The 10,649-nt window shown below is 41.6% G+C and overlaps 1 protein-coding gene across 2 annotated transcripts in view; it reads right to left on the reverse strand.

The window, feature by feature from the left end:
• Window positions 1-10,649, reverse strand: part of APBB1IP (amyloid beta precursor protein binding family B member 1 interacting protein) — a 61,631-nt gene extending 50,982 nt beyond the window's left edge. The window contains exon 1 of one of the 2 annotated variants that reach the window (XM_030494565.1): window positions 10,485-10,649. The gene's annotated coding sequence lies outside the window, so the exon portion shown is untranslated. Of the gene's footprint in view, window positions 1-10,126; window positions 10,285-10,484 lie in introns of those variants that run through there. The other variant, XM_030494574.1, reaches the window with a different exon arrangement.

Consider the following 10,649-nt stretch of genomic DNA (forward strand, 5'->3'; position numbering starts at 1 on the left):
ATGGAATTGTTTGATAGAATCGTTACCACTTGGCAGGAAGCTAACAGAATGAGTAGTAAAACAATGGCACAATGTTCACCCTGCTTAAAAAGAAACTATGAAAAAATACCATGAAAGCTGACAGGGTGACCATATGGTATAGGTCAAAAACCCAAGCATGGTACTATACTAAGCAGAGTTTGAACTGTTAGAATCTGATAGCTCTGAGAGTTACTGAAAGACAGTCCCTTTCAACAGGAAGAGTGGTCTAAGTCACATGGTAACAAGGCTTCTGCACTTGCAATTTGAAAACAAGCTCAAAGCCCTTGTGCAATACTGAACAGGAAACGCCAACGGTATCGCACACGAGATTACCATCTCTGCAACTCAGTCTCAGTTGAATTGATGCAGTTTAATCAACCTAAGGGCTACAAACAAAAAAGGAATGAAGAACAGCACAGCATCAGTAAAACAAAGACAGCAGATTTATGCTACCAACAATATTAGGAACCAGTCCCCTTAGTGATCTGGTGAACAGTCAGGACACATTCATTAAATTCAAAGCATTGTTGTTATTCTTAAACCATTACATATGCAAATAGCAAGGATAAGAATACATGAAGTATATTTTTACAAGTCACTCAGAAAGATCAAAAGCACACCTTCACCTCCTAGTCCCTGCAATACAGTGTGTAAGTATTGGAACACTAAGTCCACCAAAATAAACACTACCTGTTTGACCACCCAGGTGACCCCTACCAGCACTGTAACTTCCTGCTAATGCTTCATGCTTAAATGCTTCCTGGGGTGGAACAAAGAAATCTTTAATGTTCTAGAGAGACCTACCAGTAGCCCAATCACTCAAATCAGAGATCCACTCTTACCTACAGCAGACCATGCAAAGTAGATCATCCCATATCAAAGACACATGAAAAAAAAGAAGATAATGAAGGAAGAGGGATGAAAGTGACAGAAGGCCGACCATAAAGAGCAAAGCTGGAAAGAAGGTAATTGATTGTCACAGGAAACAGATGTGAAAGTACTGTGATAAAAAAATGCACCAAAACCTAAAGGAAAGCTACTGAGGCATCATTTTGTCCTACCTTGTAATACAAAACCAATGGGATAGTAAATGAAACTGAAAGTCTGCACAACTGTTCCAGGGAAACATGCACAGTATAATTGTGAAGCTCATCATCAAAACTGGTGAGTTAGCAAGCTGAGGAGTTGGTTTTCTCTACAAGCACTTATAGCTAGAAGTGTTAGCATTTCAAAGAGTTTCTGGCAAGGATGATGAACCTCATGTTTGAAGACCTAAAACAAAGGCTTCACCAATTTGAATTGGAGTAAAGCTTTCATGATAGACAGGTAACACCATACTTTCCAGCACAGGATTTCTGTACTGCCTTCTGAAGCACATGATGCTAGCCACGGTTGGAGACAACTTGCTGGCCCAATTGAGTGCAGGTCTAAAATAGGTCTAACTAGGTTTCTTACAATTATTTTAGAGTTAGATGTCAAGAAAAACTCCAGCTACTCAAATGTCTCATATACTCATGAGGCAAGATGGAAGTTCCTTAGCCAGCTATTTCATCATGTCTAGTAACAATTCCCTAACAGACACTCAGGTCAATTTTTATGAAATAGAATACAAGAGAACATCTACCTCTGCAGAATTCAGCCTAGAAGAATAATCTAAATAGTTACTAACTCCAGTAGATGCTAAGAAAGGAAATTGAAGTTTTGGAGTGATAAAGTAGAAATGGCAGCTGCTCCCAAGCTTTCAAAATCACCATCAGATTTGGCCATTAGTATGCTGACTTTTCTTTTTCTTACCTACATAATATGACCCTATAACTCTCTTCTGTTTTAATAATAACTCATATTTTGAAAAGGATGGATCAAAAGCAATTAGACTGCTTCCAGCACTGCACTTACCTAACATTGATAAGCGTGGCATTTTCCAAGAAAAAACTTGTACACATAGATAACTCTGAAAGCAGTTTCTTACTCATATCCCCTATTCTTCTGGGAAATTTGGTGTGCCAATGACTGTAGGTTTATCTGCAGTTGAAATTACATTGCATATTTATCTCAGTGATGGGTGTGACATGTCATAGCTCTGCTCATGATGGAATAAAAGTGACACACTAAAACAGTAGGAGCTGCAGGAAGACTGATAAAACTGTGAAGTCTCCTTCCTAGTGTAAGCCATATTCAGTTTTGTATTAAAATAAAAATGGGAGATAAATGCAATCATGTGAGAGAATCCTTTTCTTGTGTTAACCTGGAGCACTAGAGCATCTTTAGGTTACCACGCCATAGAAAAAACACTTCTAGCATTGATTGCTCCAGACACATTTTTACATACACTATGGAACCGATTGCACAGAAATTGTAACTACGCCATTTGTATAACTAGACTTCTTGAAAGCTTGTTCTCTCTTTTGCTAGAAATTCACAGTTAACTCACTTGTATTACAGGAACAAATCTGCAACTAGGACTGAATTTAGAAGAAGACTTTAATAGTTCAAAAGACCCAGGTTTCATAAACCTGAAAGCTACACTGCTGCACTTTAATGATGACAGCAGTTGTATTTTACCCTTGTTTTGCAAGATGATAATTTAAACACCACAGGAACTCCTATGCATGAGTACACCAACTGAGCACAAGTACACCACCATCTTTTTAGTGTTATATATTTGAGTACTTAATTTTCCACTGGAGAGAGAGAGGAGTTTTAGTACATTTGTAAAGCACCACGATGGTCTGAGGCCATCCTTCAGATGACGCTGCCCCAGCATTCACCACCTCTGTGCCATCCAGCCTTCCCCTCTCCTCCAAACACTGCCCCAGACACATACTCTCTTCTTTATCTCACTTGCTGAGAGTGGGAGAAGCAGCTGAGTGTCTTGCTCCCTGGGTGAGGCGAGATAGCAAGACTACTGAATGACCCCAGAGGCTCAGGTAAGAGAGGCTAACAAGAGACTCCCTAAAAGCTATCCACAGTATGTCAGGAGGAAGTTACTCAAGGCCAGAAGAGGGGGAGAGCAAAGTGCTAAGATGAGAGACAACGGGAAGAACATTTAACCAGTGACAAGAAGAGTATGCTATGGCTACAGAAAAGGAGTGTAGAGGGATATGGCATGCAGGCTGGGTGCAAGACAGCTCATTCACCAAGCTTTTCTCCAAAATCATTCTCAGGCACAGACAGATTCTGGATCCTGGGCTCCAGAGAGTGTATCCCAAACATGTTTGAGCAGCTGAGGACTGAGAATTAAAAGCACCTTATGCAAGGGGAAAGAGAAACCCCAGTGTAAAGCACAAGCTCAGGGAGAAGAACGCTGGGGAGCAATTTCTATGCTTCCCAGAACTTCACTTTACAGCCTCCAGTCAGCTCTCAAAGGGGACTGCTTTCATGGAGCTTGAAAGCAGTGCCACTTCTGTTCATTTTTATATAGTATATTCCCAGCAGACAATGCGCTTCAGTCTGGCCTGTGGGTTTAAGAACATTACAGAAATACCATACGGCTATAGACTTGGACATCTTCTTTTTCCTTTGTCACAAAATTATTTACTGTAGAATGGTCTGGTTTGGGGACTTCCTCACAATGAGCCATACAGGCAGCACAAACTCTCCATGTAGAACGAAATGGTACGAGGAGACATATTTCAAGTCTTGCGTCTTCACACAGATTTGCAGAAAAACACTTCCCTATTCTATGCCAGATTACTGGCACTCAGGAACAAGATCTCCATTCCTCCAACTTGTCTTCTCCTGGCAAAGGCAGAAAGCCATAAGTAAGTGTGTCCCCTGAGCTGGATTCACCTCAGGAACCAGCAGCTGATCTAGGCTCATCTGTCTTGTGTTGATAACATGTCTACTTCAGCTCTACTCAGGTATAAACAACTGCAGACATACAAGTTTACCAGAAAATATGAATCTCAGTTCTAGGTTCCTCCCACTCCCTGCCTTGATGGAAGAGTTGAATAGTGAAAGAGTAATGTAAGTCTGAGTAGCATAAATTTGTTCTGTTTCCACATTCCTTCTTATAATCTGTAGTTTGCTCATGTTGGTGTAAAGTTTTCCTTCCCATTTTTTGCAGTTACCCAACATCGCTGTACGGAACTTACATGACAACAAGAGGCTGTCTGACACTTAAAAAACCTGCCAGCAATTAATAGTACAATTATTAATAATTTTTTGATGCAGCAGAATGCTCAGCCTAACTCCATCCTGCAATAGATCAGGTGGGCTGTAAGCATTTAATTCCCATTTGCTGTTTTTGAACTATTCCCAGAATTCCCTTACCCTCAGGTCACTGAGCTATGGGAAGTATGTATTGTGGCTCTCTACTAAATGAAGATTTTTATATTTAGCTTCACAATCTATAAGGTAGGCTAATCCCACATAAATAGATTGTCTAACCAGCATAAACTGATAGACCAAGAAGCCCACAGATTAGAGAGGAAGACATGCAGGGTTCCACAATGAGAGAAAATCCTTTCCCTCCCCAATTTCCTATAAAATCAAGAGATATTAAGTGTGGAATAAGTAAAATAATAGCACAAGCTTAGGAAGAAATAAAAAGGAATGTAAAGTTACAGTACAAGATGTAAATGCAGGAGCTGCTACATTGACTAATCAAAGGCTCATCTTTTCCAATATTCACTCCCACAATAAACCATTAAAGTGTAAGATACACTATAAGGATCCATGATAGAACTGTCTATACATACAAACAACTTATTCCTAAACCACAGTCATTAGCAAAAACTCTAAGTCACCATCTTATCTCTTATAATCACAAGTTCTTATTACTGCCAGAAATGTTTAAGAGAGGGCACACATGGTATGAGAAAGGAAGAGTGAAAGCAGAAAAGGTAATAGCATAAAATGATCTAACAGATAAGAGTGAAAGAAAAGGGTGAAAACAAATCTGTAAAGAATTTATTGAACCCATTTGTTTCATATAGTTTGTGTATTAAAACCAAATGAAACAATTAATGCTTTAATATGAACTTATAGGTATTTCACCAAAGTACAGTGCTCAGTACCATAGTGAGTGGTAGAAAAATCAAATTAAGATCTTTTTTATAAACTTTTTTCTCAGCTTCAATACTGACTGAAAAGTCAGGCACAATTTCAAGGCCCATTACTAACTTTCCACCTAGAAAAGCTGTTTCTTTCAGTCTATGTAATGCACAGTGATCACAAATAGCTATAAGCAGTGGGTTTCAGGTGAAGATCTGTAAAGAAAGTGGAAGCCTGGGGCCACCACAGACGCGTTATATTGCTATGGCTGCTTTGCCACAGCCCAGCAAGGCCTGAACCACACAGAGGAAACAGTTATGGGAAGAAAACGCAACAAGAGAAGAACCTTGTGACATTTCTGGTGTAAGGTTTTCCATGAGAAGGAAACGCCATTACCTCCCTCTCTTTTTTTTCCCTTATCAAGTGGAGGAGAGATGGAACAACTCATCTGGGTGGAGACAGCAACTCCATCATGACACAGGGGAGACAAAGGAGGACAACCTAGATATGAAAAGCTTTGCTGAATTTCATGGAAGAACATGGCCCCCATGGGACAAAACCACAGTTAAGTTTATGCTGAATCCCTTCCTAGCACCGGCACCCAAAACCACCAGCTAATGTGTATTTGCTCTCTCAAACATTACAGCTGCAGTCCTGAAGATGTGGTCACCAAAGTACAAAACTAAGCTGTAACCACAACAAGTATTTGGGAATGTTATCTCTGTTCATGTTTTTAGCATGTATTCTCACTTGCTCAGGGCTATTTCAGCAACTTAGGCCCTCCAAGATACATGTATGGCAGATCTTCCAAATACAAGATTTAATCAAAAAGCACTAAAACCAGTAATGTAGACTTAACTGTTATTTGATTATTTTTTAAAATTTGCAATCAAAGACAAAAACCACATCAACTTTCAAAAATGCCTTTTTGGGCTGATACATCCTTCTTATTCTGGTGCTTCCATGAAATTCCCATATGAAGTGAGAATGAGAGCTTCTAGTACTGTTAGAGAGTACTAGAAAAATCTTCAAAAGTACATCAAAACTTTGCTGTGAAGTGGAAGAAAAGTAACTATGCATCTGCAGTCTGGTTTACCTGAAGATGCAGTGAGAGTACCAAAACTAAGGCCACTGAGGATCAAGTTTAAATTTGCTGCCTATATGGACTTGATGCCAGCAGGTTAAGTGACAATACTGTAGAACTTGCCTACTCTCATGGTGAGATGCCTTCTAGGCAGACACATTATCCTGACTAAAACTGGGCACTCAAAAGGTCATTTGCAATTTTTATCAACAAAAGCATCAGGTGAGTGCCCTTATGATTTTAGCTCCTAGCTGTTCTCTCTATGCCTGATGGACTAGCCATGTTGTTAGAAGCAGATCTGCTCCCCATACATCCCCACTGTCCTTGATAGGTGTAGGTACAATGACAGGATTTTCACCAAAATTTTTATTATAACATTTGGGTCATCTGAGAACTGAGAACTTTCCGTTGTTAGTGGTATCAGTCACGTAGGGTCTGCTCATCACTTACAGCAGATACACGGGCAGTTTCATCCTTTAATATCAGTGTTACATGTCACACTTTTACATGTCCTGCTTTAGATTATAAGCAAATACAGAGTGAAGGTAAAAACGAAAATGTATTGAGGAGATGCATCCAGTGCAAAACTTCTATCAGAAATTCTGTATTTCTAAAAAGAGCATCATAGAAAAATCTGGTTACTGAACCTTCTTTTTCTTCTAGGATTCATAATGCATCTACTCCCCTAAATGCTCCTAATAAACGTAGCCCTAACTTATTTGAGCCTAAACTCATGGCATGCTGGATCAATGGTCAACAAGAAGGAAAAGTGCTGTGTGCAGGCTGACGTGGTCTCTGGTAGCAAAAATTCTGAAAGCAATTAGCTAGCCACAGATCTAAAAGGTCACTTTATTGGAAGAAAGGCTTTGAAACTTATGACAGACTTGAACTTTTTAAACAGCCATTCTCAAACTAGTTTGTGAACTCCCACATTAAAGTTGCAAGTCAGATCAAAGTCATGTGTACTACCTTTTCATTCACAGCCCAGGAGCAATGCTATAAATTAATACTGAGGGGTGATGAAGAACACATGTTCATGGTTGCTCATGTAGATGCTCAAAAGTCTCCTACAGAAACTTAAGAACACGGCACCTTAGCTTCTTTCTTTCATGGTGCAACAAATGATCTTCTATGCTGGCAGCTATACTGCTAATACTTAGGGTAGCCATGAATCAGTAAGCTGGATGATAAGGAAAGCTGCCTAAAATGCCTCCTTTTCCAAAAGCAATTTTACTGTATCATGGATCACTCCTAATCATGAAAAGACATATGGTGGAGTTTCTCTGGCACCTGCATCTGACCTGGTCATCCCAGGTTCTTTTTAGTCTATGAAGGGAAAGAAAGGCAATTTTATAGAGCATGATTCATGGTAGCTGTCTAAAACTGGGCAGCTGAATTAAGCTTTAGCAGTATCTATTTCTCTCCATTGACTGTAAAGGTGACTCAGAACCTCAGGTGACTAACTAAAATACTAATGTCTAAAGTTGGCTGAAGAGGATCCTGCCTATAAAGCCCAGGAAGTGCTTTGGAATGTCTGCATGGATGGATGCAAGTTCGCACTGTCACTAGAGAACTTCGAAAATAAACAACCTAAAGCTTCTATATTGCTGCAGGCAAATTAGAGGTTGTCTTTCACTTTCACCTCAAATCAGCACCTGACCATGATGATGACTTCGAGTTATCATCACAACAGGTCAGATGTGCCTACAACAAAACAAGTCCAGACATACTGAAAGGAAAGATGAAATAAAGATCTGTGGGAAGGAAAAACGTAGTTTGCAGAGAATGCAGGAAAGGATAGAAGCCTTGGTATCTGGATGATATGCAAGAAATCCAAATTCAGCTACATTCCTGTAAAGCCACCTTTGAAAACATTTTTTCACGAAGATCCACATTCCCAGACCTTCTTCTCAAAGGACAGACGTTCACGATATTTCTTCTAGCAGGAGAGGTGAGGCACAGCAAAAGCAGAATCTTAGTGGGTTGGGTAAATTCTTTACTACCTCAGAAATCTCAGGCTGCAGGAATGAGTTAAGCTGTTAAAACATCCAGCAGGCCCCTCTGTTCATACTGTTGCCCCTTTTGTGCAAATTGTTACCCTCCCAAACGTTGTATCTAAAGCTTCATAAACCAAAAAAGATCAAGTTAAGAGCCTGATTCACAGGTGCATTAGTTACAGCATGTGATCTAGCAGACACCGCTCAAATATAGCGAGAATCAGACTTTTGATCTGGAAAAATCAAACTTAGCTGGAATTAGTACAATTGATAACAAAACAAACCAGCACTTGAAAGGCATCATATCCTGTTCGAAGATACTGCATATTAAATAATTGACAAATTTGAGCATGAACAATTAAAACACAATTTACTCAGTAATTACTTTAAGCTTTCAGTGTATTTGCCTCCAAACACCAAAAGAGTCTGCATACCCACAAGGAAGTATTTAAAGAATAAAGAGAAGACACAGTGAATGATTGAAAGTACCCTTCCACAGACAGTACATTTTTCCAGCTATGTGTGCTCCCAAATGGATCAGAATTCTCCAAGAATATAAAACAAGGATCACTCAGCTATCTGTAATGCTCCATTGATTAAACCTCCTAAAGACATTTGTAATCCATATTTCAACCCAAATTATCTCAATTTTTAAGCAATGCTTGCACAAAGCATGAAATACAATTAAATGTAATAGTCTCCTTAGAAAGCCCACAGGGGAAAATAGAACTGAACAGGTTCAGCAGAAAGTTAAACATTCTGTTTTAAACAAAGTTTTAAATTCATGTTCTTTACAAAGTTACTAGAAAAACAAACAAAAACCCAAACCAAATGGAAACAAACATAAAACAAACAAACAAAACCCAAAAAAATAAACAAACAAAAAAAGACCAAACAAAAAAAGCCCAACAAACACTTTTGTAAAGTTAGTGAAGACAAATTAGTAGTAGCCTACACAGGTAGAGCAGGTCATCTAGTACAGCCCTTATCGGCACTGGGGCTTACCTCTTTGTGTCTAGTGAAACGGATGTACCAAACTGAGTCCTGGAAACACTGCATTCACACTACTGTCATGCAGCAGCAGGGTAAGTAAACAGTGACATTAACAGAGTCATATGTGAAATTACTATTTTTTAGAAGCGAGTTAGGAACAGATGACAAAACATGTATGTCATGTAATTCACAAAGGGGAACTAGAACCAAAGAGGAAAAATGACTGCCAAAATCCTGCAAACAGAAGTACTGAGGGGTAAAGTCAAGCTGGAGCCATGCTAATCACAGAATCAGAGTAATCTGGGGTGGGAAGAGACCTCACAAAGTCAAGCACTCTGTCCCAGTTTGATGGCCCCCTGCATATTTTGTTTGTAGGCTGTATTCCTGCACCCAAATTTTTATTGACAGTTAAGACAGGCTGGATGATACGCTGCCTAAAAGACCCTACTAGATCCATCTTCCCAGTGTGACAATGAATGGATTTAATAACTTCTCTTTTGGTGCACAAGGGATTGAAAAACTACCCCAAGCTTGTGGAGACTGTATTTATGTTACTTCTCCATGGTATTCAGATGAGGGTGTCATGCAAGATGGGCCTTCTCAAAGTCAGGAGACTTATCTATTTCTTCCCTAAACCAGATGGCCATGTATGCAACCAGCAGTGAGATGCAAATTGCTTTCCCTGGAAGCCTGTACTGGCTGTTTTGGCATAACCACACCACCTTCTTACATGCTTAGTTTAAGATGGCTGGATTAGCACATTCACATGGTGTATTTTTGTCCGCTCATGCCAGGCCTCTTGGTCTGCAGCCTCTCCTGCCTGTGTTCGCTTTTCCAGCGCAGCACCTAGAAAGGACACTGTGCATCCACCGGGATCCCACCTGCCTCGCAGGGAAGCTTTTGCAGTCCTTGCAAACGACCAATTTCCTACTCACCCTGTCTGGGTCTGGACACAGTGAAGGTCTGACTCATGTTAAACATACCAAAGACAACGCCGGGATCCAGCACCGTAGCACTAAATCCCGTATCAACCCACCTAGACCACGTCTGCCGTCTGGAGGTGCCCTGTCCCGCGGGGGGAGGTCTGTGTGTAAGAGCTGGCTCCCGCCCAGGCGGCACGGCGGGGGCTGGCGGGCTCCCCTCTGCGGGCACCCGCGTTGCCCACTCGGGGCTGCCGCCCTCCAGGGGCACCGCCAGCAGTGCCCAGAGCGGAGTTTGCCGCACCCCAAGCACCGGTATTCACCGGCTTCATTTCCCACTCCATACACCACGCCTTAGCCGGGCGCCTCACGCTGCCCGCGGCGGCCGCACCTCTGCCCTCCCACCCCGTCGGGGTCCCGGGCTGGCCCTGGGAGCCCTTGGTGGTCCGGTTAATCCCTCCCAGCCCCGCTTACCTCGGCGGGCACGGGGCGGGGGCCGCCGGCTCCCGGAGGCGCTGCAAGCGGGACGAGCGGAGCAGCTACAGAGCACCCCTCCGCAGCAGGACCTCGCCCGCCCTCTGCCTGGGGGGAAGTGGGGCCGCCCCGCGGGCTGCCGGGCGCCCTGGGGAGGCCACCTCC

This window comes from Strigops habroptila, chromosome 1 (genome assembly GCF_004027225.2).
Source record: "Strigops habroptila isolate Jane chromosome 1, bStrHab1.2.pri, whole genome shotgun sequence".
Classification (NCBI taxonomy): Eukaryota; Metazoa; Chordata; class Aves; order Psittaciformes; family Psittacidae; genus Strigops; species Strigops habroptila.